At 51.4% G+C, this 24,087-nt stretch overlaps 12 non-coding genes across 12 annotated transcripts; all 12 read right to left on the reverse strand.

The window, feature by feature from the left end:
• Nucleotides 1-1,766: 1,766 nt before the first annotated feature.
• Nucleotides 1,767-1,958, reverse strand: LOC132811115 (U2 spliceosomal RNA). The gene has a single exon (XR_009643188.1). It is a non-coding gene; the product is annotated as a U2 spliceosomal RNA (small nuclear RNA).
• Nucleotides 1,959-3,757: 1,799 nt separating this feature from the next.
• On the reverse strand, nt 3,758-3,949 carry LOC132811116 (U2 spliceosomal RNA). The gene has a single exon (XR_009643189.1). It is a non-coding gene; the product is annotated as a U2 spliceosomal RNA (small nuclear RNA).
• A 1,799-nt stretch (nt 3,950-5,748) lies between these two features.
• On the reverse strand, nt 5,749-5,940 carry LOC132811117 (U2 spliceosomal RNA). The gene has a single exon (XR_009643190.1). It is a non-coding gene; the product is annotated as a U2 spliceosomal RNA (small nuclear RNA).
• A 1,799-nt stretch (nt 5,941-7,739) lies between these two features.
• Nucleotides 7,740-7,931, reverse strand: LOC132811118 (U2 spliceosomal RNA). Its single transcript, XR_009643191.1, has one exon. It is a non-coding gene; the product is annotated as a U2 spliceosomal RNA (small nuclear RNA).
• Nucleotides 7,932-9,730: 1,799 nt separating this feature from the next.
• Nucleotides 9,731-9,922, reverse strand: LOC132811120 (U2 spliceosomal RNA). Its single transcript, XR_009643193.1, has one exon. It is a non-coding gene; the product is annotated as a U2 spliceosomal RNA (small nuclear RNA).
• A 1,799-nt stretch (nt 9,923-11,721) lies between these two features.
• Nucleotides 11,722-11,913, reverse strand: LOC132811121 (U2 spliceosomal RNA). Its single transcript, XR_009643194.1, has one exon. It is a non-coding gene; the product is annotated as a U2 spliceosomal RNA (small nuclear RNA).
• Nucleotides 11,914-13,712: 1,799 nt separating this feature from the next.
• Nucleotides 13,713-13,904, reverse strand: LOC132811122 (U2 spliceosomal RNA). Its single transcript, XR_009643195.1, has one exon. It is a non-coding gene; the product is annotated as a U2 spliceosomal RNA (small nuclear RNA).
• Nucleotides 13,905-15,703: 1,799 nt separating this feature from the next.
• Nucleotides 15,704-15,895, reverse strand: LOC132811123 (U2 spliceosomal RNA). The gene has a single exon (XR_009643196.1). It is a non-coding gene; the product is annotated as a U2 spliceosomal RNA (small nuclear RNA).
• A 1,799-nt stretch (nt 15,896-17,694) lies between these two features.
• On the reverse strand, nt 17,695-17,886 carry LOC132811124 (U2 spliceosomal RNA). Its single transcript, XR_009643197.1, has one exon. It is a non-coding gene; the product is annotated as a U2 spliceosomal RNA (small nuclear RNA).
• A 1,799-nt stretch (nt 17,887-19,685) lies between these two features.
• LOC132811125 (U2 spliceosomal RNA) lies at nt 19,686-19,877 on the reverse strand. The gene has a single exon (XR_009643198.1). It is a non-coding gene; the product is annotated as a U2 spliceosomal RNA (small nuclear RNA).
• Nucleotides 19,878-21,676: 1,799 nt separating this feature from the next.
• On the reverse strand, nt 21,677-21,868 carry LOC132811126 (U2 spliceosomal RNA). Its single transcript, XR_009643199.1, has one exon. It is a non-coding gene; the product is annotated as a U2 spliceosomal RNA (small nuclear RNA).
• A 1,799-nt stretch (nt 21,869-23,667) lies between these two features.
• Nucleotides 23,668-23,859, reverse strand: LOC132811127 (U2 spliceosomal RNA). Its single transcript, XR_009643200.1, has one exon. It is a non-coding gene; the product is annotated as a U2 spliceosomal RNA (small nuclear RNA).
• Nucleotides 23,860-24,087: the final 228 nt, after the last annotated feature.

Here is a 24,087-nt window from a genome sequence, read left to right on the forward strand (position 1 = left end):
TTGCCGACTATCCTTTCCATCAGTTTGATGATATTCAAAGTTCCTTTATTCCCTTACCGTCTACCTTCCTTCCAAGATATCCAACCAGACCGGAAGATCACTCTGCAGCAGTCGCTGTGCTTTCCCCGTGCTTTTCTGTCCATCTGTTACGTAGCCGCGTAGGTCGCGCTGACGACCAATCAGATGGCACGGGCCGGAGCCACCGCACGTCAGGTCGACTGCAGAGAGGTTTCTCCCGGTGATCGGGGACAGCGGCGGCGGCAGGGTCATTCATTCCCCCGGCATCTACAAGATTCACCAGAATTCCTCAGGCAGCACCTTGCAAACCCATGGCCAACGCAGCCTCGAAGGATGACGGCAGCAGATCCACGGGAACACCACCATTCGCAAGTTCTCCCCCCCGCCGAGGCACTCGCTGTCCTGAATTGCAAATATGTCCTTGTTCCTCCGGTGTTACCGGGTCAAAATCGGGAATCCCCGCCCAAACAGCATCGCGGGGCTACCGACAGCACTTGGACTGCAGCGGTTCGAGAGAGCAGCTCACCACCAGGCTGATCTCGGCATGGGCGAGAAATGTTGGCCTTGACGGAAAGATCCTATTCATTGCCTCCCCTTGTGTTGGTGTAGCTTGCCCATAAATGCCAATCATCGTTTCCCTCACGTACAGGATTCGCTCCTCGGCATTCCGCATCAATCCGAAAAGTTGCGAAAAGCGAATTACGTCCGTGCACCCTTTCTTTATCGTCCACTTTCAATATCCTCTCTACTTGTATCCGACTCTCTGTGGAGAATGGGGAGGGAGCTGATCTCCCCGTGTAAACATGTCACGCTGCAAGCGCGCCTCATCACCACCAGCAGCTCGATTCGACATCTCCGTTCACATTGCTGCAGATCGCTGACAACATTATAATCCGACCCAGTTGACAAACTGACAACTGTTTCGCTACTTGCACCGCAAATGATGACAAATCGTTCCAAATCGTACGGGTGGCACAGTGGATCAGTGGTTAGTACGGCTGCCTGGTGGCACCAGGGAGCTGAAGCCAGTTCCAGCCTTGGGCGATCGTCTGCGTGAATAATCTTTACGTACAGACGTAGCTACTAAAGCAGGTCGCTTCCGTACAGTAGTTTGCGAAGAAACAAACAGAGATGGGGGTTTCACTCTATTCAGGAAACAGACTAAAGACATTTCTTCCTTGTTCAAGAAAATATTAGGATAAATTTGTTGCCTCGGGGGTGGGGGGGGAGGCGGGGGGGTTGGGAAGGGGCTGTGGGGGCTGATCTGATAGCCATTTGACATTGGCTGAGTCATGGGATCCCACAACCTGATTTGACTGTGTTAAAAATCCCACAACACCAGGTTTCAGCCCAACGGGGTTCTTTGAAATTACAGCAGTCACCCCACCCCCCGCCACCGCCGTACCATCGGTGGGATACGTTCCAAGAACGACCGCAGAAGCCCAAAACGGCAGACAAGGGCAAATCCATTCATTCAAATTGGCAAGTTACCTTCCTGGCAGGCCCCTGGTTCCAGAATGTTCCCTGTAGCACGTTGGGGTTACCCCTGTCCTGGCTTTCAGCGTGCTGCACCTTCATCAGGTAACTGCAGAGCAGGTTCATAAGACAGAAAACCCGTAACAAAAGACGATAGTTTCCTGCAACTGAAAAGACAATAGATGCAACAATCACTGACTGCCATCAACACGGCAAACTAGCAAAGGCAAGAGATTCACATTGCATTCACCTGCTTTTGAACTTGGGTAAGCGTTGGGTGCACCATTCCTGGAAACACTGCAATACCAGGCTGATACATGGAGAGGACAGAGCAAGCCCTTAAGCCATCTCCCTGCTCCAAAAATCCATTTAATACAAACACTCCCACCTTCGGGAGATATCAGCGATTAAACTGATAAGAACAGAAACTACACATATTCCAAGCCAAAAGGCCGAGAAGCGATAGCACATTAATACTCCAACGGTGGAGGTCATATTTGCCGACTATCCTTTCCATCAGTTTGATGATATTCAAAGTTCCTTTATTCCCTTACCGTCTACCTTCCTTCCAAGATATCCAACCAGACCGGAAGATCACTCTGCAGCAGTCGCTGTGCTTTCCCCGTGCTTTTCTGTCCATCTGTTACGTAGCCGCGTAGGTCGCGCTGACGACCAATCAGATGGCACGGGCCGGAGCCACCGCACGTCAGGTCGACTGCAGAGAGGTTTCTCCCGGTGATCGGGGACAGCGGCGGCGGCAGGGTCATTCATTCCCCCGGCATCTACAAGATTCACCAGAATTCCTCAGGCAGCACCTTGCAAACCCATGGCCAACGCAGCCTCGAAGGATGACGGCAGCAGATCCACGGGAACACCACCATTCGCAAGTTCTCCCCCCCGCCGAGGCACTCGCTGTCCTGAATTGCAAATATGTCCTTGTTCCTCCGGTGTTACCGGGTCAAAATCGGGAATCCCCGCCCAAACAGCATCGCGGGGCTACCGACAGCACTTGGACTGCAGCGGTTCGAGAGAGCAGCTCACCACCAGGCTGATCTCGGCATGGGCGAGAAATGTTGGCCTTGACGGAAAGATCCTATTCATTGCCTCCCCTTGTGTTGGTGTAGCTTGCCCATAAATGCCAATCATCGTTTCCCTCACGTACAGGATTCGCTCCTCGGCATTCCGCATCAATCCGAAAAGTTGCGAAAAGCGAATTACGTCCGTGCACCCTTTCTTTATCGTCCACTTTCAATATCCTCTCTACTTGTATCCGACTCTCTGTGGAGAATGGGGAGGGAGCTGATCTCCCCGTGTAAACATGTCACGCTGCAAGCGCGCCTCATCACCACCAGCAGCTCGATTCGACATCTCCGTTCACATTGCTGCAGATCGCTGACAACATTATAATCCGACCCAGTTGACAAACTGACAACTGTTTCGCTACTTGCACCGCAAATGATGACAAATCGTTCCAAATCGTACGGGTGGCACAGTGGATCAGTGGTTAGTACGGCTGCCTGGTGGCACCAGGGAGCTGAAGCCAGTTCCAGCCTTGGGCGATCGTCTGCGTGAATAATCTTTACGTACAGACGTAGCTACTAAAGCAGGTCGCTTCCGTACAGTAGTTTGCGAAGAAACAAACAGAGATGGGGGTTTCACTCTATTCAGGAAACAGACTAAAGACATTTCTTCCTTGTTCAAGAAAATATTAGGATAAATTTGTTGCCTCGGGGGTGGGGGGGGAGGCGGGGGGGTTGGGAAGGGGCTGTGGGGGCTGATCTGATAGCCATTTGACATTGGCTGAGTCATGGGATCCCACAACCTGATTTGACTGTGTTAAAAATCCCACAACACCAGGTTTCAGCCCAACGGGGTTCTTTGAAATTACAGCAGTCACCCCACCCCCCGCCACCGCCGTACCATCGGTGGGATACGTTCCAAGAACGACCGCAGAAGCCCAAAACGGCAGACAAGGGCAAATCCATTCATTCAAATTGGCAAGTTACCTTCCTGGCAGGCCCCTGGTTCCAGAATGTTCCCTGTAGCACGTTGGGGTTACCCCTGTCCTGGCTTTCAGCGTGCTGCACCTTCATCAGGTAACTGCAGAGCAGGTTCATAAGACAGAAAACCCGTAACAAAAGACGATAGTTTCCTGCAACTGAAAAGACAATAGATGCAACAATCACTGACTGCCATCAACACGGCAAACTAGCAAAGGCAAGAGATTCACATTGCATTCACCTGCTTTTGAACTTGGGTAAGCGTTGGGTGCACCATTCCTGGAAACACTGCAATACCAGGCTGATACATGGAGAGGACAGAGCAAGCCCTTAAGCCATCTCCCTGCTCCAAAAATCCATTTAATACAAACACTCCCACCTTCGGGAGATATCAGCGATTAAACTGATAAGAACAGAAACTACACATATTCCAAGCCAAAAGGCCGAGAAGCGATAGCACATTAATACTCCAACGGTGGAGGTCATATTTGCCGACTATCCTTTCCATCAGTTTGATGATATTCAAAGTTCCTTTATTCCCTTACCGTCTACCTTCCTTCCAAGATATCCAACCAGACCGGAAGATCACTCTGCAGCAGTCGCTGTGCTTTCCCCGTGCTTTTCTGTCCATCTGTTACGTAGCCGCGTAGGTCGCGCTGACGACCAATCAGATGGCACGGGCCGGAGCCACCGCACGTCAGGTCGACTGCAGAGAGGTTTCTCCCGGTGATCGGGGACAGCGGCGGCGGCAGGGTCATTCATTCCCCCGGCATCTACAAGATTCACCAGAATTCCTCAGGCAGCACCTTGCAAACCCATGGCCAACGCAGCCTCGAAGGATGACGGCAGCAGATCCACGGGAACACCACCATTCGCAAGTTCTCCCCCCCGCCGAGGCACTCGCTGTCCTGAATTGCAAATATGTCCTTGTTCCTCCGGTGTTACCGGGTCAAAATCGGGAATCCCCGCCCAAACAGCATCGCGGGGCTACCGACAGCACTTGGACTGCAGCGGTTCGAGAGAGCAGCTCACCACCAGGCTGATCTCGGCATGGGCGAGAAATGTTGGCCTTGACGGAAAGATCCTATTCATTGCCTCCCCTTGTGTTGGTGTAGCTTGCCCATAAATGCCAATCATCGTTTCCCTCACGTACAGGATTCGCTCCTCGGCATTCCGCATCAATCCGAAAAGTTGCGAAAAGCGAATTACGTCCGTGCACCCTTTCTTTATCGTCCACTTTCAATATCCTCTCTACTTGTATCCGACTCTCTGTGGAGAATGGGGAGGGAGCTGATCTCCCCGTGTAAACATGTCACGCTGCAAGCGCGCCTCATCACCACCAGCAGCTCGATTCGACATCTCCGTTCACATTGCTGCAGATCGCTGACAACATTATAATCCGACCCAGTTGACAAACTGACAACTGTTTCGCTACTTGCACCGCAAATGATGACAAATCGTTCCAAATCGTACGGGTGGCACAGTGGATCAGTGGTTAGTACGGCTGCCTGGTGGCACCAGGGAGCTGAAGCCAGTTCCAGCCTTGGGCGATCGTCTGCGTGAATAATCTTTACGTACAGACGTAGCTACTAAAGCAGGTCGCTTCCGTACAGTAGTTTGCGAAGAAACAAACAGAGATGGGGGTTTCACTCTATTCAGGAAACAGACTAAAGACATTTCTTCCTTGTTCAAGAAAATATTAGGATAAATTTGTTGCCTCGGGGGTGGGGGGGGAGGCGGGGGGGTTGGGAAGGGGCTGTGGGGGCTGATCTGATAGCCATTTGACATTGGCTGAGTCATGGGATCCCACAACCTGATTTGACTGTGTTAAAAATCCCACAACACCAGGTTTCAGCCCAACGGGGTTCTTTGAAATTACAGCAGTCACCCCACCCCCCGCCACCGCCGTACCATCGGTGGGATACGTTCCAAGAACGACCGCAGAAGCCCAAAACGGCAGACAAGGGCAAATCCATTCATTCAAATTGGCAAGTTACCTTCCTGGCAGGCCCCTGGTTCCAGAATGTTCCCTGTAGCACGTTGGGGTTACCCCTGTCCTGGCTTTCAGCGTGCTGCACCTTCATCAGGTAACTGCAGAGCAGGTTCATAAGACAGAAAACCCGTAACAAAAGACGATAGTTTCCTGCAACTGAAAAGACAATAGATGCAACAATCACTGACTGCCATCAACACGGCAAACTAGCAAAGGCAAGAGATTCACATTGCATTCACCTGCTTTTGAACTTGGGTAAGCGTTGGGTGCACCATTCCTGGAAACACTGCAATACCAGGCTGATACATGGAGAGGACAGAGCAAGCCCTTAAGCCATCTCCCTGCTCCAAAAATCCATTTAATACAAACACTCCCACCTTCGGGAGATATCAGCGATTAAACTGATAAGAACAGAAACTACACATATTCCAAGCCAAAAGGCCGAGAAGCGATAGCACATTAATACTCCAACGGTGGAGGTCATATTTGCCGACTATCCTTTCCATCAGTTTGATGATATTCAAAGTTCCTTTATTCCCTTACCGTCTACCTTCCTTCCAAGATATCCAACCAGACCGGAAGATCACTCTGCAGCAGTCGCTGTGCTTTCCCCGTGCTTTTCTGTCCATCTGTTACGTAGCCGCGTAGGTCGCGCTGACGACCAATCAGATGGCACGGGCCGGAGCCACCGCACGTCAGGTCGACTGCAGAGAGGTTTCTCCCGGTGATCGGGGACAGCGGCGGCGGCAGGGTCATTCATTCCCCCGGCATCTACAAGATTCACCAGAATTCCTCAGGCAGCACCTTGCAAACCCATGGCCAACGCAGCCTCGAAGGATGACGGCAGCAGATCCACGGGAACACCACCATTCGCAAGTTCTCCCCCCCGCCGAGGCACTCGCTGTCCTGAATTGCAAATATGTCCTTGTTCCTCCGGTGTTACCGGGTCAAAATCGGGAATCCCCGCCCAAACAGCATCGCGGGGCTACCGACAGCACTTGGACTGCAGCGGTTCGAGAGAGCAGCTCACCACCAGGCTGATCTCGGCATGGGCGAGAAATGTTGGCCTTGACGGAAAGATCCTATTCATTGCCTCCCCTTGTGTTGGTGTAGCTTGCCCATAAATGCCAATCATCGTTTCCCTCACGTACAGGATTCGCTCCTCGGCATTCCGCATCAATCCGAAAAGTTGCGAAAAGCGAATTACGTCCGTGCACCCTTTCTTTATCGTCCACTTTCAATATCCTCTCTACTTGTATCCGACTCTCTGTGGAGAATGGGGAGGGAGCTGATCTCCCCGTGTAAACATGTCACGCTGCAAGCGCGCCTCATCACCACCAGCAGCTCGATTCGACATCTCCGTTCACATTGCTGCAGATCGCTGACAACATTATAATCCGACCCAGTTGACAAACTGACAACTGTTTCGCTACTTGCACCGCAAATGATGACAAATCGTTCCAAATCGTACGGGTGGCACAGTGGATCAGTGGTTAGTACGGCTGCCTGGTGGCACCAGGGAGCTGAAGCCAGTTCCAGCCTTGGGCGATCGTCTGCGTGAATAATCTTTACGTACAGACGTAGCTACTAAAGCAGGTCGCTTCCGTACAGTAGTTTGCGAAGAAACAAACAGAGATGGGGGTTTCACTCTATTCAGGAAACAGACTAAAGACATTTCTTCCTTGTTCAAGAAAATATTAGGATAAATTTGTTGCCTCGGGGGTGGGGGGGGAGGCGGGGGGGTTGGGAAGGGGCTGTGGGGGCTGATCTGATAGCCATTTGACATTGGCTGAGTCATGGGATCCCACAACCTGATTTGACTGTGTTAAAAATCCCACAACACCAGGTTTCAGCCCAACGGGGTTCTTTGAAATTACAGCAGTCACCCCACCCCCCGCCACCGCCGTACCATCGGTGGGATACGTTCCAAGAACGACCGCAGAAGCCCAAAACGGCAGACAAGGGCAAATCCATTCATTCAAATTGGCAAGTTACCTTCCTGGCAGGCCCCTGGTTCCAGAATGTTCCCTGTAGCACGTTGGGGTTACCCCTGTCCTGGCTTTCAGCGTGCTGCACCTTCATCAGGTAACTGCAGAGCAGGTTCATAAGACAGAAAACCCGTAACAAAAGACGATAGTTTCCTGCAACTGAAAAGACAATAGATGCAACAATCACTGACTGCCATCAACACGGCAAACTAGCAAAGGCAAGAGATTCACATTGCATTCACCTGCTTTTGAACTTGGGTAAGCGTTGGGTGCACCATTCCTGGAAACACTGCAATACCAGGCTGATACATGGAGAGGACAGAGCAAGCCCTTAAGCCATCTCCCTGCTCCAAAAATCCATTTAATACAAACACTCCCACCTTCGGGAGATATCAGCGATTAAACTGATAAGAACAGAAACTACACATATTCCAAGCCAAAAGGCCGAGAAGCGATAGCACATTAATACTCCAACGGTGGAGGTCATATTTGCCGACTATCCTTTCCATCAGTTTGATGATATTCAAAGTTCCTTTATTCCCTTACCGTCTACCTTCCTTCCAAGATATCCAACCAGACCGGAAGATCACTCTGCAGCAGTCGCTGTGCTTTCCCCGTGCTTTTCTGTCCATCTGTTACGTAGCCGCGTAGGTCGCGCTGACGACCAATCAGATGGCACGGGCCGGAGCCACCGCACGTCAGGTCGACTGCAGAGAGGTTTCTCCCGGTGATCGGGGACAGCGGCGGCGGCAGGGTCATTCATTCCCCCGGCATCTACAAGATTCACCAGAATTCCTCAGGCAGCACCTTGCAAACCCATGGCCAACGCAGCCTCGAAGGATGACGGCAGCAGATCCACGGGAACACCACCATTCGCAAGTTCTCCCCCCCGCCGAGGCACTCGCTGTCCTGAATTGCAAATATGTCCTTGTTCCTCCGGTGTTACCGGGTCAAAATCGGGAATCCCCGCCCAAACAGCATCGCGGGGCTACCGACAGCACTTGGACTGCAGCGGTTCGAGAGAGCAGCTCACCACCAGGCTGATCTCGGCATGGGCGAGAAATGTTGGCCTTGACGGAAAGATCCTATTCATTGCCTCCCCTTGTGTTGGTGTAGCTTGCCCATAAATGCCAATCATCGTTTCCCTCACGTACAGGATTCGCTCCTCGGCATTCCGCATCAATCCGAAAAGTTGCGAAAAGCGAATTACGTCCGTGCACCCTTTCTTTATCGTCCACTTTCAATATCCTCTCTACTTGTATCCGACTCTCTGTGGAGAATGGGGAGGGAGCTGATCTCCCCGTGTAAACATGTCACGCTGCAAGCGCGCCTCATCACCACCAGCAGCTCGATTCGACATCTCCGTTCACATTGCTGCAGATCGCTGACAACATTATAATCCGACCCAGTTGACAAACTGACAACTGTTTCGCTACTTGCACCGCAAATGATGACAAATCGTTCCAAATCGTACGGGTGGCACAGTGGATCAGTGGTTAGTACGGCTGCCTGGTGGCACCAGGGAGCTGAAGCCAGTTCCAGCCTTGGGCGATCGTCTGCGTGAATAATCTTTACGTACAGACGTAGCTACTAAAGCAGGTCGCTTCCGTACAGTAGTTTGCGAAGAAACAAACAGAGATGGGGGTTTCACTCTATTCAGGAAACAGACTAAAGACATTTCTTCCTTGTTCAAGAAAATATTAGGATAAATTTGTTGCCTCGGGGGTGGGGGGGGAGGCGGGGGGGTTGGGAAGGGGCTGTGGGGGCTGATCTGATAGCCATTTGACATTGGCTGAGTCATGGGATCCCACAACCTGATTTGACTGTGTTAAAAATCCCACAACACCAGGTTTCAGCCCAACGGGGTTCTTTGAAATTACAGCAGTCACCCCACCCCCCGCCACCGCCGTACCATCGGTGGGATACGTTCCAAGAACGACCGCAGAAGCCCAAAACGGCAGACAAGGGCAAATCCATTCATTCAAATTGGCAAGTTACCTTCCTGGCAGGCCCCTGGTTCCAGAATGTTCCCTGTAGCACGTTGGGGTTACCCCTGTCCTGGCTTTCAGCGTGCTGCACCTTCATCAGGTAACTGCAGAGCAGGTTCATAAGACAGAAAACCCGTAACAAAAGACGATAGTTTCCTGCAACTGAAAAGACAATAGATGCAACAATCACTGACTGCCATCAACACGGCAAACTAGCAAAGGCAAGAGATTCACATTGCATTCACCTGCTTTTGAACTTGGGTAAGCGTTGGGTGCACCATTCCTGGAAACACTGCAATACCAGGCTGATACATGGAGAGGACAGAGCAAGCCCTTAAGCCATCTCCCTGCTCCAAAAATCCATTTAATACAAACACTCCCACCTTCGGGAGATATCAGCGATTAAACTGATAAGAACAGAAACTACACATATTCCAAGCCAAAAGGCCGAGAAGCGATAGCACATTAATACTCCAACGGTGGAGGTCATATTTGCCGACTATCCTTTCCATCAGTTTGATGATATTCAAAGTTCCTTTATTCCCTTACCGTCTACCTTCCTTCCAAGATATCCAACCAGACCGGAAGATCACTCTGCAGCAGTCGCTGTGCTTTCCCCGTGCTTTTCTGTCCATCTGTTACGTAGCCGCGTAGGTCGCGCTGACGACCAATCAGATGGCACGGGCCGGAGCCACCGCACGTCAGGTCGACTGCAGAGAGGTTTCTCCCGGTGATCGGGGACAGCGGCGGCGGCAGGGTCATTCATTCCCCCGGCATCTACAAGATTCACCAGAATTCCTCAGGCAGCACCTTGCAAACCCATGGCCAACGCAGCCTCGAAGGATGACGGCAGCAGATCCACGGGAACACCACCATTCGCAAGTTCTCCCCCCCGCCGAGGCACTCGCTGTCCTGAATTGCAAATATGTCCTTGTTCCTCCGGTGTTACCGGGTCAAAATCGGGAATCCCCGCCCAAACAGCATCGCGGGGCTACCGACAGCACTTGGACTGCAGCGGTTCGAGAGAGCAGCTCACCACCAGGCTGATCTCGGCATGGGCGAGAAATGTTGGCCTTGACGGAAAGATCCTATTCATTGCCTCCCCTTGTGTTGGTGTAGCTTGCCCATAAATGCCAATCATCGTTTCCCTCACGTACAGGATTCGCTCCTCGGCATTCCGCATCAATCCGAAAAGTTGCGAAAAGCGAATTACGTCCGTGCACCCTTTCTTTATCGTCCACTTTCAATATCCTCTCTACTTGTATCCGACTCTCTGTGGAGAATGGGGAGGGAGCTGATCTCCCCGTGTAAACATGTCACGCTGCAAGCGCGCCTCATCACCACCAGCAGCTCGATTCGACATCTCCGTTCACATTGCTGCAGATCGCTGACAACATTATAATCCGACCCAGTTGACAAACTGACAACTGTTTCGCTACTTGCACCGCAAATGATGACAAATCGTTCCAAATCGTACGGGTGGCACAGTGGATCAGTGGTTAGTACGGCTGCCTGGTGGCACCAGGGAGCTGAAGCCAGTTCCAGCCTTGGGCGATCGTCTGCGTGAATAATCTTTACGTACAGACGTAGCTACTAAAGCAGGTCGCTTCCGTACAGTAGTTTGCGAAGAAACAAACAGAGATGGGGGTTTCACTCTATTCAGGAAACAGACTAAAGACATTTCTTCCTTGTTCAAGAAAATATTAGGATAAATTTGTTGCCTCGGGGGTGGGGGGGGAGGCGGGGGGGTTGGGAAGGGGCTGTGGGGGCTGATCTGATAGCCATTTGACATTGGCTGAGTCATGGGATCCCACAACCTGATTTGACTGTGTTAAAAATCCCACAACACCAGGTTTCAGCCCAACGGGGTTCTTTGAAATTACAGCAGTCACCCCACCCCCCGCCACCGCCGTACCATCGGTGGGATACGTTCCAAGAACGACCGCAGAAGCCCAAAACGGCAGACAAGGGCAAATCCATTCATTCAAATTGGCAAGTTACCTTCCTGGCAGGCCCCTGGTTCCAGAATGTTCCCTGTAGCACGTTGGGGTTACCCCTGTCCTGGCTTTCAGCGTGCTGCACCTTCATCAGGTAACTGCAGAGCAGGTTCATAAGACAGAAAACCCGTAACAAAAGACGATAGTTTCCTGCAACTGAAAAGACAATAGATGCAACAATCACTGACTGCCATCAACACGGCAAACTAGCAAAGGCAAGAGATTCACATTGCATTCACCTGCTTTTGAACTTGGGTAAGCGTTGGGTGCACCATTCCTGGAAACACTGCAATACCAGGCTGATACATGGAGAGGACAGAGCAAGCCCTTAAGCCATCTCCCTGCTCCAAAAATCCATTTAATACAAACACTCCCACCTTCGGGAGATATCAGCGATTAAACTGATAAGAACAGAAACTACACATATTCCAAGCCAAAAGGCCGAGAAGCGATAGCACATTAATACTCCAACGGTGGAGGTCATATTTGCCGACTATCCTTTCCATCAGTTTGATGATATTCAAAGTTCCTTTATTCCCTTACCGTCTACCTTCCTTCCAAGATATCCAACCAGACCGGAAGATCACTCTGCAGCAGTCGCTGTGCTTTCCCCGTGCTTTTCTGTCCATCTGTTACGTAGCCGCGTAGGTCGCGCTGACGACCAATCAGATGGCACGGGCCGGAGCCACCGCACGTCAGGTCGACTGCAGAGAGGTTTCTCCCGGTGATCGGGGACAGCGGCGGCGGCAGGGTCATTCATTCCCCCGGCATCTACAAGATTCACCAGAATTCCTCAGGCAGCACCTTGCAAACCCATGGCCAACGCAGCCTCGAAGGATGACGGCAGCAGATCCACGGGAACACCACCATTCGCAAGTTCTCCCCCCCGCCGAGGCACTCGCTGTCCTGAATTGCAAATATGTCCTTGTTCCTCCGGTGTTACCGGGTCAAAATCGGGAATCCCCGCCCAAACAGCATCGCGGGGCTACCGACAGCACTTGGACTGCAGCGGTTCGAGAGAGCAGCTCACCACCAGGCTGATCTCGGCATGGGCGAGAAATGTTGGCCTTGACGGAAAGATCCTATTCATTGCCTCCCCTTGTGTTGGTGTAGCTTGCCCATAAATGCCAATCATCGTTTCCCTCACGTACAGGATTCGCTCCTCGGCATTCCGCATCAATCCGAAAAGTTGCGAAAAGCGAATTACGTCCGTGCACCCTTTCTTTATCGTCCACTTTCAATATCCTCTCTACTTGTATCCGACTCTCTGTGGAGAATGGGGAGGGAGCTGATCTCCCCGTGTAAACATGTCACGCTGCAAGCGCGCCTCATCACCACCAGCAGCTCGATTCGACATCTCCGTTCACATTGCTGCAGATCGCTGACAACATTATAATCCGACCCAGTTGACAAACTGACAACTGTTTCGCTACTTGCACCGCAAATGATGACAAATCGTTCCAAATCGTACGGGTGGCACAGTGGATCAGTGGTTAGTACGGCTGCCTGGTGGCACCAGGGAGCTGAAGCCAGTTCCAGCCTTGGGCGATCGTCTGCGTGAATAATCTTTACGTACAGACGTAGCTACTAAAGCAGGTCGCTTCCGTACAGTAGTTTGCGAAGAAACAAACAGAGATGGGGGTTTCACTCTATTCAGGAAACAGACTAAAGACATTTCTTCCTTGTTCAAGAAAATATTAGGATAAATTTGTTGCCTCGGGGGTGGGGGGGGAGGCGGGGGGGTTGGGAAGGGGCTGTGGGGGCTGATCTGATAGCCATTTGACATTGGCTGAGTCATGGGATCCCACAACCTGATTTGACTGTGTTAAAAATCCCACAACACCAGGTTTCAGCCCAACGGGGTTCTTTGAAATTACAGCAGTCACCCCACCCCCCGCCACCGCCGTACCATCGGTGGGATACGTTCCAAGAACGACCGCAGAAGCCCAAAACGGCAGACAAGGGCAAATCCATTCATTCAAATTGGCAAGTTACCTTCCTGGCAGGCCCCTGGTTCCAGAATGTTCCCTGTAGCACGTTGGGGTTACCCCTGTCCTGGCTTTCAGCGTGCTGCACCTTCATCAGGTAACTGCAGAGCAGGTTCATAAGACAGAAAACCCGTAACAAAAGACGATAGTTTCCTGCAACTGAAAAGACAATAGATGCAACAATCACTGACTGCCATCAACACGGCAAACTAGCAAAGGCAAGAGATTCACATTGCATTCACCTGCTTTTGAACTTGGGTAAGCGTTGGGTGCACCATTCCTGGAAACACTGCAATACCAGGCTGATACATGGAGAGGACAGAGCAAGCCCTTAAGCCATCTCCCTGCTCCAAAAATCCATTTAATACAAACACTCCCACCTTCGGGAGATATCAGCGATTAAACTGATAAGAACAGAAACTACACATATTCCAAGCCAAAAGGCCGAGAAGCGATAGCACATTAATACTCCAACGGTGGAGGTCATATTTGCCGACTATCCTTTCCATCAGTTTGATGATATTCAAAGTTCCTTTATTCCCTTACCGTCTACCTTCCTTCCAAGATATCCAACCAGACCGGAAGATCACTCTGCAGCAGTCGCTGTGCTTTCCCCGTGCTTTTCTGTCCATCTGTTACGTAGCCGCGTAGGTCGCGCTGACGACCAATCAGATGGCACGGGCCGGAGCCACCGCACGTCAGGTCGACTGCAGAGAGGTTTCTCCCGGTGATCGGGGACAGCGGCGGCGGCAGGGTCATTCATTCCCCCGGCATCTACAAGATTCACCAGAATTCCTCAGGCAGCACCTTGCAAACCCATGGCCAACGCAGCCTCGAAGGATGACGGCAGCAGATCCACGGGAACACCACCATTCGCAAGTTCTCCCCCCCGCCGAGGCACTCGCTGTCCTGAATTGCAAATATGTCCTTGTTCCTCCGGTGTTACCGGGTCAAAATCGGGAATCCCCGCCCAAACAGCATCGCGGGGCTACCGACAGCACTTGGACTGCAGCGGTTCGAGAGAGCAGCTCACCACCAGGCTGATCTCGGCATGGGCGAGAAATGTTGGCCTTGACGGAAAGATCCTATTCATTGCCTCCCCTTGTGTTGGTGTAGCTTGCCCATAAATGCCAATCATCGTTTCCCTCACGTACAGGATTCGCTCCTCGGCATTCCGCATCAATCCGAAAAGTTGCGAAAAGCGAATTACGTCCGTGCACCCTTTCTTTATCGTCCACTTTCAATATCCTCTCTACTTGTATCCGACTCTCTGTGGAGAATGGGGAGGGAGCTGATCTCCCCGTGTAAACATGTCACGCTGCAAGCGCGCCTCATCACCACCAGCAGCTCGATTCGACATCTCCGTTCACATTGCTGCAGATCGCTGACAACATTATAATCCGACCCAGTTGACAAACTGACAACTGTTTCGCTACTTGCACCGCAAATGATGACAAATCGTTCCAAATCGTACGGGTGGCACAGTGGATCAGTGGTTAGTACGGCTGCCTGGTGGCACCAGGGAGCTGAAGCCAGTTCCAGCCTTGGGCGATCGTCTGCGTGAATAATCTTTACGTACAGACGTAGCTACTAAAGCAGGTCGCTTCCGTACAGTAGTTTGCGAAGAAACAAACAGAGATGGGGGTTTCACTCTATTCAGGAAACAGACTAAAGACATTTCTTCCTTGTTCAAGAAAATATTAGGATAAATTTGTTGCCTCGGGGGTGGGGGGGGAGGCGGGGGGGTTGGGAAGGGGCTGTGGGGGCTGATCTGATAGCCATTTGACATTGGCTGAGTCATGGGATCCCACAACCTGATTTGACTGTGTTAAAAATCCCACAACACCAGGTTTCAGCCCAACGGGGTTCTTTGAAATTACAGCAGTCACCCCACCCCCCGCCACCGCCGTACCATCGGTGGGATACGTTCCAAGAACGACCGCAGAAGCCCAAAACGGCAGACAAGGGCAAATCCATTCATTCAAATTGGCAAGTTACCTTCCTGGCAGGCCCCTGGTTCCAGAATGTTCCCTGTAGCACGTTGGGGTTACCCCTGTCCTGGCTTTCAGCGTGCTGCACCTTCATCAGGTAACTGCAGAGCAGGTTCATAAGACAGAAAACCCGTAACAAAAGACGATAGTTTCCTGCAACTGAAAAGACAATAGATGCAACAATCACTGACTGCCATCAACACGGCAAACTAGCAAAGGCAAGAGATTCACATTGCATTCACCTGCTTTTGAACTTGGGTAAGCGTTGGGTGCACCATTCCTGGAAACACTGCAATACCAGGCTGATACATGGAGAGGACAGAGCAAGCCCTTAAGCCATCTCCCTGCTCCAAAAATCCATTTAATACAAACACTCCCACCTTCGGGAGATATCAGCGATTAAACTGATAAGAACAGAAACTACACATATTCCAAGCCAAAAGGCCGAGAAGCGATAGCACATTAATACTCCAACGGTGGAGGTCATATTTGCCGACTATCCTTTCCATCAGTTTGATGATATTCAAAGTTCCTTTATTCCCTTACCGTCTACCTTCCTTCCAAGATATCCAACCAGACCGGAAGATCACTCTGCAGCAGTCGCTGTGCTTTCCCCGTGCTTTTCTGTCCATCTGTTACGTAGCCGCGTAGGTCGCGCTGACGACCAATCAGATGGCACGGGCCGGAGCCACCGCACGTCAGGTCGACTGCAGAGAGGTTTCTCCCGGTGATCGGGGACAGCGGCGGCGGCAGGGTCATTCATTCCCCCGGCATCTACAAGATTCACCAGAATTCCTCAGGCAGCACCTTGCAAACCCATGGCCAACGCAGCCTCGAAGGATGACGGCAGCAGATCCACGGGAACACCACCATTCGCAAGTTCTCCCCCCCGCCGAGGCACTCGCTGTCCTGAATTGCAAATATGTCCTTGTTCCTCCGGTGTTACCGGGTCAAAATCGGGAATCCCCGCCCAAACAGCATCGCGGGGCTACCGACAGCACTTGGACTGCAGCGGTTCGAGAGAGCAGCTCACCACCAGGCTGATCTCGGCATGGGCGAGAAATGTTGGCCTTGACGGAAAGATCCTATTCATTGCCTCCCCTTGTGTTGGTGTAGCTTGCCCATAAATGCCAATCATCGTTTCCCTCACGTACAGGATTCGCTCCTCGGCATTCCGCATCAATCCGAAAAGTTGCGAAAAGCGAATTACGTCCGTGCACCCTTTCTTTATCGTCCACTTTCAATATCCTCTCTACTTGTATCCGACTCTCTGTGGAGAATGGGGAGGGAGCTGATCTCCCCGTGTAAACATGTCACGCTGCAAGCGCGCCTCATCACCACCAGCAGCTCGATTCGACATCTCCGTTCACATTGCTGCAGATCGCTGACAACATTATAATCCGACCCAGTTGACAAACTGACAACTGTTTCGCTACTTGCACCGCAAATGATGACAAATCGTTCCAAATCGTACGGGTGGCACAGTGGATCAGTGGTTAGTACGGCTGCCTGGTGGCACCAGGGAGCTGAAGCCAGTTCCAGCCTTGGGCGATCGTCTGCGTGAATAATCTTTACGTACAGACGTAGCTACTAAAGCAGGTCGCTTCCGTACAGTAGTTTGCGAAGAAACAAACAGAGATGGGGGTTTCACTCTATTCAGGAAACAGACTAAAGACATTTCTTCCTTGTTCAAGAAAATATTAGGATAAATTTGTTGCCTCGGGGGTGGGGGGGGAGGCGGGGGGGTTGGGAAGGGGCTGTGGGGGCTGATCTGATAGCCATTTGACATTGGCTGAGTCATGGGATCCCACAACCTGATTTGACTGTGTTAAAAATCCCACAACACCAGGTTTCAGCCCAACGGGGTTCTTTGAAATTACAGCAGTCACCCCACCCCCCGCCACCGCCGTACCATCGGTGGGATACGTTCCAAGAACGACCGCAGAAGCCCAAAACGGCAGACAAGGGCAAATCCATTCATTCAAATTGGCAAGTTACCTTCCTGGCAGGCCCCTGGTTCCAGAATGTTCCCTGTAGCACGTTGGGGTTACCCCTGTCCTGGCTTTCAGCGTGCTGCACCTTCATCAGGTAACTGCAGAGCAGGTTCATAAGACAGAAAACCCGTAACAAAAGACGATAGTTTCCTGCAACTGAAAAGACAATAGATGCAACAATCACTGACTGCCATCAACACGGCAAACTAGCAAAGGCAAGAGATTCACATTGCATTCACCTGCTTTTGAACTTGGGTAAGCGTTGGGTGCACCATTCCTGGAAACACTGCAATACCAGGCTGATACATGGAGAGGACAGAGCAAGCCCTTAAGCCATCTCCCTGCTCCAAAAATCCATTTAATACAAACACTCCCACCTTCGGGAGATATCAGCGATTAAACTGATAAGAACAGAAACTACACATATTCCAAGCCAAAAGGCCGAGAAGCGATAGCACATTAATACTCCAACGGTGGAGGTCATATTTGCCGACTATCCTTTCCATCAGTTTGATGATATTCAAAGTTCCTTTATTCCCTTACCGTCTACCTTCCTTCCAAGATATCCAACCAGACCGGAAGATCACTCTGCAGCAGTCGCTGTGCTTTCCCCGTGCTTTTCTGTCCATCTGTTACGTAGCCGCGTAGGTCGCGCTGACGACCAATCAGATGGCACGGGCCGGAGCCACCGCACGTCAGGTCGACTGCAGAGAGGTTTCTCCCGGTGATCGGGGACAGCGGCGGCGGCAGGGTCATTCATTCCCCCGGCATCTACAAGATTCACCAGAATTCCTCAGGCAGCACCTTGCAAACCCATGGCCAACGCAGCCTCGAAGGATGACGGCAGCAGATCCACGGGAACACCACCATTCGCAAGTTCTCCCCCCCGCCGAGGCACTCGCTGTCCTGAATTGCAAATATGTCCTTGTTCCTCCGGTGTTACCGGGTCAAAATCGGGAATCCCCGCCCAAACAGCATCGCGGGGCTACCGACAGCACTTGGACTGCAGCGGTTCGAGAGAGCAGCTCACCACCAGGCTGATCTCGGCATGGGCGAGAAATGTTGGCCTTGACGGAAAGATCCTATTCATTGCCTCCCCTTGTGTTGGTGTAGCTTGCCCATAAATGCCAATCATCGTTTCCCTCACGTACAGGATTCGCTCCTCGGCATTCCGCATCAATCCGAAAAGTTGCGAAAAGCGAATTACGTCCGTGCACCCTTTCTTTATCGTCCACTTTCAATATCCTCTCTACTTGTATCCGACTCTCTGTGGAGAATGGGGAGGGAGCTGATCTCCCCGTGTAAACATGTCACGCTGCAAGCGCGCCTCATCACCACCAGCAGCTCGATTCGACATCTCCGTTCACATTGCTGCAGATCGCTGACAACATTATAATCCGACCCAGTTGACAAACTGACAACTGTTTCGCTACTTGCACCGCAAATGATGACAAATCGTTCCAAATCGTACGGGTGGCACAGTGGATCAGTGGTTAGTACGGCTGCCTGGTGGCACCAGGGAGCTGAAGCCAGTTCCAGCCTTGGGCGATCGTCTGCGTGAATAATCTTTACGTACAGACGTAGCTACTAAAGCAGGTCGCTTCCGTACAGTAGTTTGCGAAGAAACAAACAGAGATGGGGGTTTCACTCTATTCAGGAAACAGACTAAAGACATTTCTTCCTTGTTCAAGAAAATATTAGGATAAATTTGTTGCCTCGGGGGTGGGGGGGGAGGCGGGGGGGTTGGGAAGGGGCTGTGGGGGCTGATCTGATAGCCATTTGACATTGGCTGAGTCATGGGATCCCACAACCTGATTTGACTGTGTTAAAAATCCCACAACACCAGGTTTCAGCCCAACGGGGTTCTTTGAAATTACAGCAGTCACCCCACCCCCCGCCACCGCCGTACCATCGGTGGGATACGTTCCAAGAACGACCGCAGAAGCCCAAAACGGCAGACAAGGGCAAATCCATTCATTCAAATTGGCAAGTTACCTTCCTGGCAGGCCCCTGGTTCCAGAATGTTCCCTGTAGCACGTTGGGGTTACCCCTGTCCTGGCTTTCAGCGTGCTGCACCTTCATCAGGTAACTGCAGAGCAGGTTCATAAGACAGAAAACCCGTAACAAAAGACGATAGTTTCCTGCAACTGAAAAGACAATAGATGCAACAATCACTGACTGCCATCAACACGGCAAACTAGCAAAGGCAAGAGATTCACATTGCATTCACCTGCTTTTGAACTTGGGTAAGCGTTGGGTGCACCATTCCTGGAAACACTGCAATACCAGGCTGATACATGGAGAGGACAGAGCAAGCCCTTAAGCCATCTCCCTGCTCCAAAAATCCATTTAATACAAACACTCCCACCTTCGGGAGATATCAGCGATTAAACTGATAAGAACAGAAACTACACATATTCCAAGCCAAAAGGCCGAGAAGCGATAGCACATTAATACTCCAACGGTGGAGGTCATATTTGCCGACTATCCTTTCCATCAGTTTGATGATATTCAAAGTTCCTTTATTCCCTTACCGTCTACCTTCCTTCCAAGATATCCAACCAGACCGGAAGATCACTCTGCAGCAGTCGCTGTGCTTTCCCCGTGCTTTTCTGTCCATCTGTTACGTAGCCGCGTAGGTCGCGCTGACGACCAATCAGATGGCACGGGCCGGAGCCACCGCACGTCAGGTCGACTGCAGAGAGGTTTCTCCCGGTGATCGGGGACAGCGGCGGCGGCAGGGTCATTCATTCCCCCGGCATCTACAAGATTCACCAGAATTCCTCAGGCAGCACCTTGCAAACCCATGGCCAACGCAGCCTCGAAGGATGACGGCAGCAGATCCACGGGAACACCACCATTCGCAAGTTCTCCCCCCCGCCGAGGCACTCGCTGTCCTGAATTGCAAATATGTCCTTGTTCCTCCGGTGTTACCGGGTCAAAATCGGGAATCCCCGCCCAAACAGCATCGCGGGGCTACCGACAGCACTTGGACTGCAGCGGTTCGAGAGAGCAGCTCACCACCAGGCTGATCTCGGCATGGGCGAGAAATGTTGGCCTTGACGGAAAGATCCTATTCATTGCCTCCCCTTGTGTTGGTGTAGCTTGCCCATAAATGCCAATCATCGTTTCCCTCACGTACAGGATTCGCTCCTCGGCATTCCGCATCAATCCGAAAAGTTGCGAAAAGCGAATTACGTCCGTGCACCCTTTCTTTATCGTCCACTTTCAATATCCTCTCTACTTGTATCCGACTCTCTGTGGAGAATGGGGAGGGAGCTGATCTCCCCGTGTAAACATGTCACGCTGCAAGCGCGCCTCATCACCACCAGCAGCTCGATTCGACATCTCCGTTCACATTGCTGCAGATCGCTGACAACATTATAATCCGACCCAGTTGACAAACTGACAACTGTTTCGCTACTTGCACCGCAAATGATGACAAATCGTTCCAAATCGTACGGGTGGCACAGTGGATCAGTGGTTAGTACGGCTGCCTGGTGGCACCAGGGAGCTGAAGCCAGTTCCAGCCTTGGGCGATCGTCTGCGTGAATAATCTTTACGTACAGACGTAGCTACTAAAGCAGGTCGCTTCCGTACAGTAGTTTGCGAAGAAACAAACAGAGATGGGGGTTTCACTCTATTCAGGAAACAGACTAAAGACATTTCTTCCTTGTTCAAGAAAATATTAGGATAAATTTGTTGCCTCGGGGGTGGGGGGGGAGGCGGGGGGGTTGGGAAGGGGCTGTGGGGGCTGATCTGATAGCCATTTGACATTGGCTGAGTCATGGGATCCCACAACCTGATTTGACTGTGTTAAAAATCCCACAACACCAGGTTTCAGCCCAACGGGGTTCTTTGAAATTACAGCAGTCACCCCACCCCCCGCCACCGCCGTACCATCGGTGGGATACGTTCCAAGAACGACCGCAGAAGCCCAAAACGGCAGACAAGGGCAAATCCATTCATTCAAATTGGCAAGTTACCTTCCTGGCAGGCCCCTGGTTCCAGAATGTTCCCTGTAGCACGTTGGGGTTACCCCTGTCCTGGCTTTCAGCGTGCTGCACCTTCATCAGGTAACTGCAGAGCAGGTTCATAAGACAGAAAACCCGTAACAAAAGACGATAGTTTCCTGCAACTGAAAAGACAATAGATGCAACAATCACTGACTGCCATCAACACGGCAAACTAGCAAAGGCAAGAGATTCACATTGCATTCACCTGCTTTTGAACTTGGGTAAGCGTTGGGTGCACCATTCCTGGAAACACTGCAATACCAGGCTGATACATGGAGAGGACAGAGCAAGCCCTTAAGCCATCTCCCTGCTCCAAAAATCCATTTAATACAAACACTCCCACCTTCGGGAGATATCAGCGATTAAACTGATAAGAACAGAAACTACACATATTCCAAGCCAAAAGGCCGAGAAGCGATAGCACATTAATACTCCAACGGTGGAGGTCATATTTGCCGACTATCCTTTCCATCAGTTTGATGATATTCAAAGTTCCTTTATTCCCTTACCGTCTACCTTCCTTCCAAGATATCCAACCAGACCGGAAGATCACTCTGCAGCAGTCGCTGTGCTTTCCCCGTGCTTTTCTGTCCATCTGTTACGTAGCCGCGTAGGTCGCGCTGACGACCAATCAGATGGCACGGGCCGGAGCCACCGCACGTCAGGTCGACTGCAGAGAGGTTTCTCCCGGTGATCGGGGACAGCGGCGGCGGCAGGGTCATTCATTCCCCCGGCATCTACAAGATTCACCAGAATTCCTCAGGCAGCACCTTGCAAACCCATGGCCAACGCAGCCTCGAAGGATGACGGCAGCAGATCCACGGGAACACCACCATTCGCAAGTTCTCCCCCCCGCCGAGGCACTCGCTGTCCTGAATTGCAAATATGTCCTTGTTCCTCCGGTGTTACCGGGTCAAAATCGGGAATCCCCGCCCAAACAGCATCGCGGGGCTACCGACAGCACTTGGACTGCAGCGGTTCGAGAGAGCAGCTCACCACCAGGCTGATCTCGGCATGGGCGAGAAATGTTGGCCTTGACGGAAAGATCCTATTCATTGCCTCCCCTTGTGTTGGTGTAGCTTGCCCATAAATGCCAATCATCGTTTCCCTCACGTACAGGATTCGCTCCTCGGCATTCCGCATCAATCCGAAAAGTTGCGAAAAGCGAATTACGTCCGTGCACCCTTTCTTTATCGTCCACTTTCAATATCCTCTCTACTTGTATCCGACTCTCTGTGGAGAATGGGGAGGGAGCTGATCTCCCCGTGTAAACATGTCACGCTGCAAGCGCGCCTCATCACCACCAGCAGCTCGATTCGACATCTCCGTTCACATTGCTGCAGATCGCTGACAACATTATAATCCGACCCAGTTGACAAACTGACAACTGTTTCGCTACTTGCACCGCAAATGATGACAAATCGTTCCAAATCGTACGGGTGGCACAGTGGATCAGTGGTTAGTACGGCTGCCTGGTGGCACCAGGGAGCTGAAGCCAGTTCCAGCCTTGGGCGATCGTCTGCGTGAATAATCTTTACGTACAGACGTAGCTACTAAAGCAGGTCGCTTCCGTACAGTAGTTTGCGAAGAAACAAACAGAGATGGGGGTTTCACTCTATTCAGGAAACAGACTAAAGACATTTCTTCCTTGTTCAAGAAAATATTAGGATAAATTTGTTGCCTCGGGGGTGGGGGGGGAGGCGGGGGGGTTGGGAAGGGGCTGTGGGGGCTGATCTGATAGCCATTTGACATTGGCTGAGTCATGGGATCCCACAACCTGATTTGACTGTGTTAAAAATCCCACAACACCAGGTTTCAGCCCAACGGGGTTCTTTGAAATTACAGCAGTCACCCCACCCCCCGCCACCGCCGTACCATCGGTGGGATACGTTCCAAGAACGACCGCAGAAGCCCAAAACGGCAGACAAGGGCAAATCCATTCATTCAAATTGGCAAGTTACCTTCCTGGCAGGCCCCTGGTTCCAGAATGTTCCCTGTAGCACGTTGGGGTTACCCCTGTCCTGGCTTTCAGCGTGCTGCACCTTCATCAGGTAACTGCAGAGCAGGTTCATAAGACAGAAAACCCGTAACAAAAGACGATAGTTTCCTGCAACTGAAAAGACAATAGATGCAACAATCACTGACTGCCATCAACACGGCAAACTAGCAAAGGCAAGAGATTCACATTGCATTCACCTGCTTTTGAACTTGGGTAAGCGTTGGGTGCACCATTCCTGGAAACACTGCAATACCAGGCTGATACATGGAGAGGACAGAGCAAGCCCTTAAGCCATCTCCCTGCTCCAAAAATCCATTTAATACAAACACTCCCACCTTCGGGAGATATCAGCGATTAAACTGATAAGAACAGAAACTACACATATTCCAAGCCAAAAGGCCGAGAAGCGATAGCACATTAATACTCCAACGGTGGAGGTCATATTTGCCGACTATCCTTTCCATCAGTTTGATGATATTCAAAGTTCCTTTATTCCCTTACCGTCTACCTTCCTTCCAAGATATCCAACCAGACCGGAAGATCACTCTGCAGCAGTCGCTGTGCTTTCCCCGTGCTTTTCTGTCCATCTGTTACGTAGCCGCGTAGGTCGCGCTGACGACCAATCAGATGGCACGGGCC

The sequence above is a fragment of the Hemiscyllium ocellatum genome, unplaced genomic scaffold (assembly GCF_020745735.1).
Source record: "Hemiscyllium ocellatum isolate sHemOce1 unplaced genomic scaffold, sHemOce1.pat.X.cur. scaffold_2122_pat_ctg1, whole genome shotgun sequence".
NCBI classification, from domain to species: Eukaryota; Metazoa; Chordata; class Chondrichthyes; order Orectolobiformes; family Hemiscylliidae; genus Hemiscyllium; species Hemiscyllium ocellatum.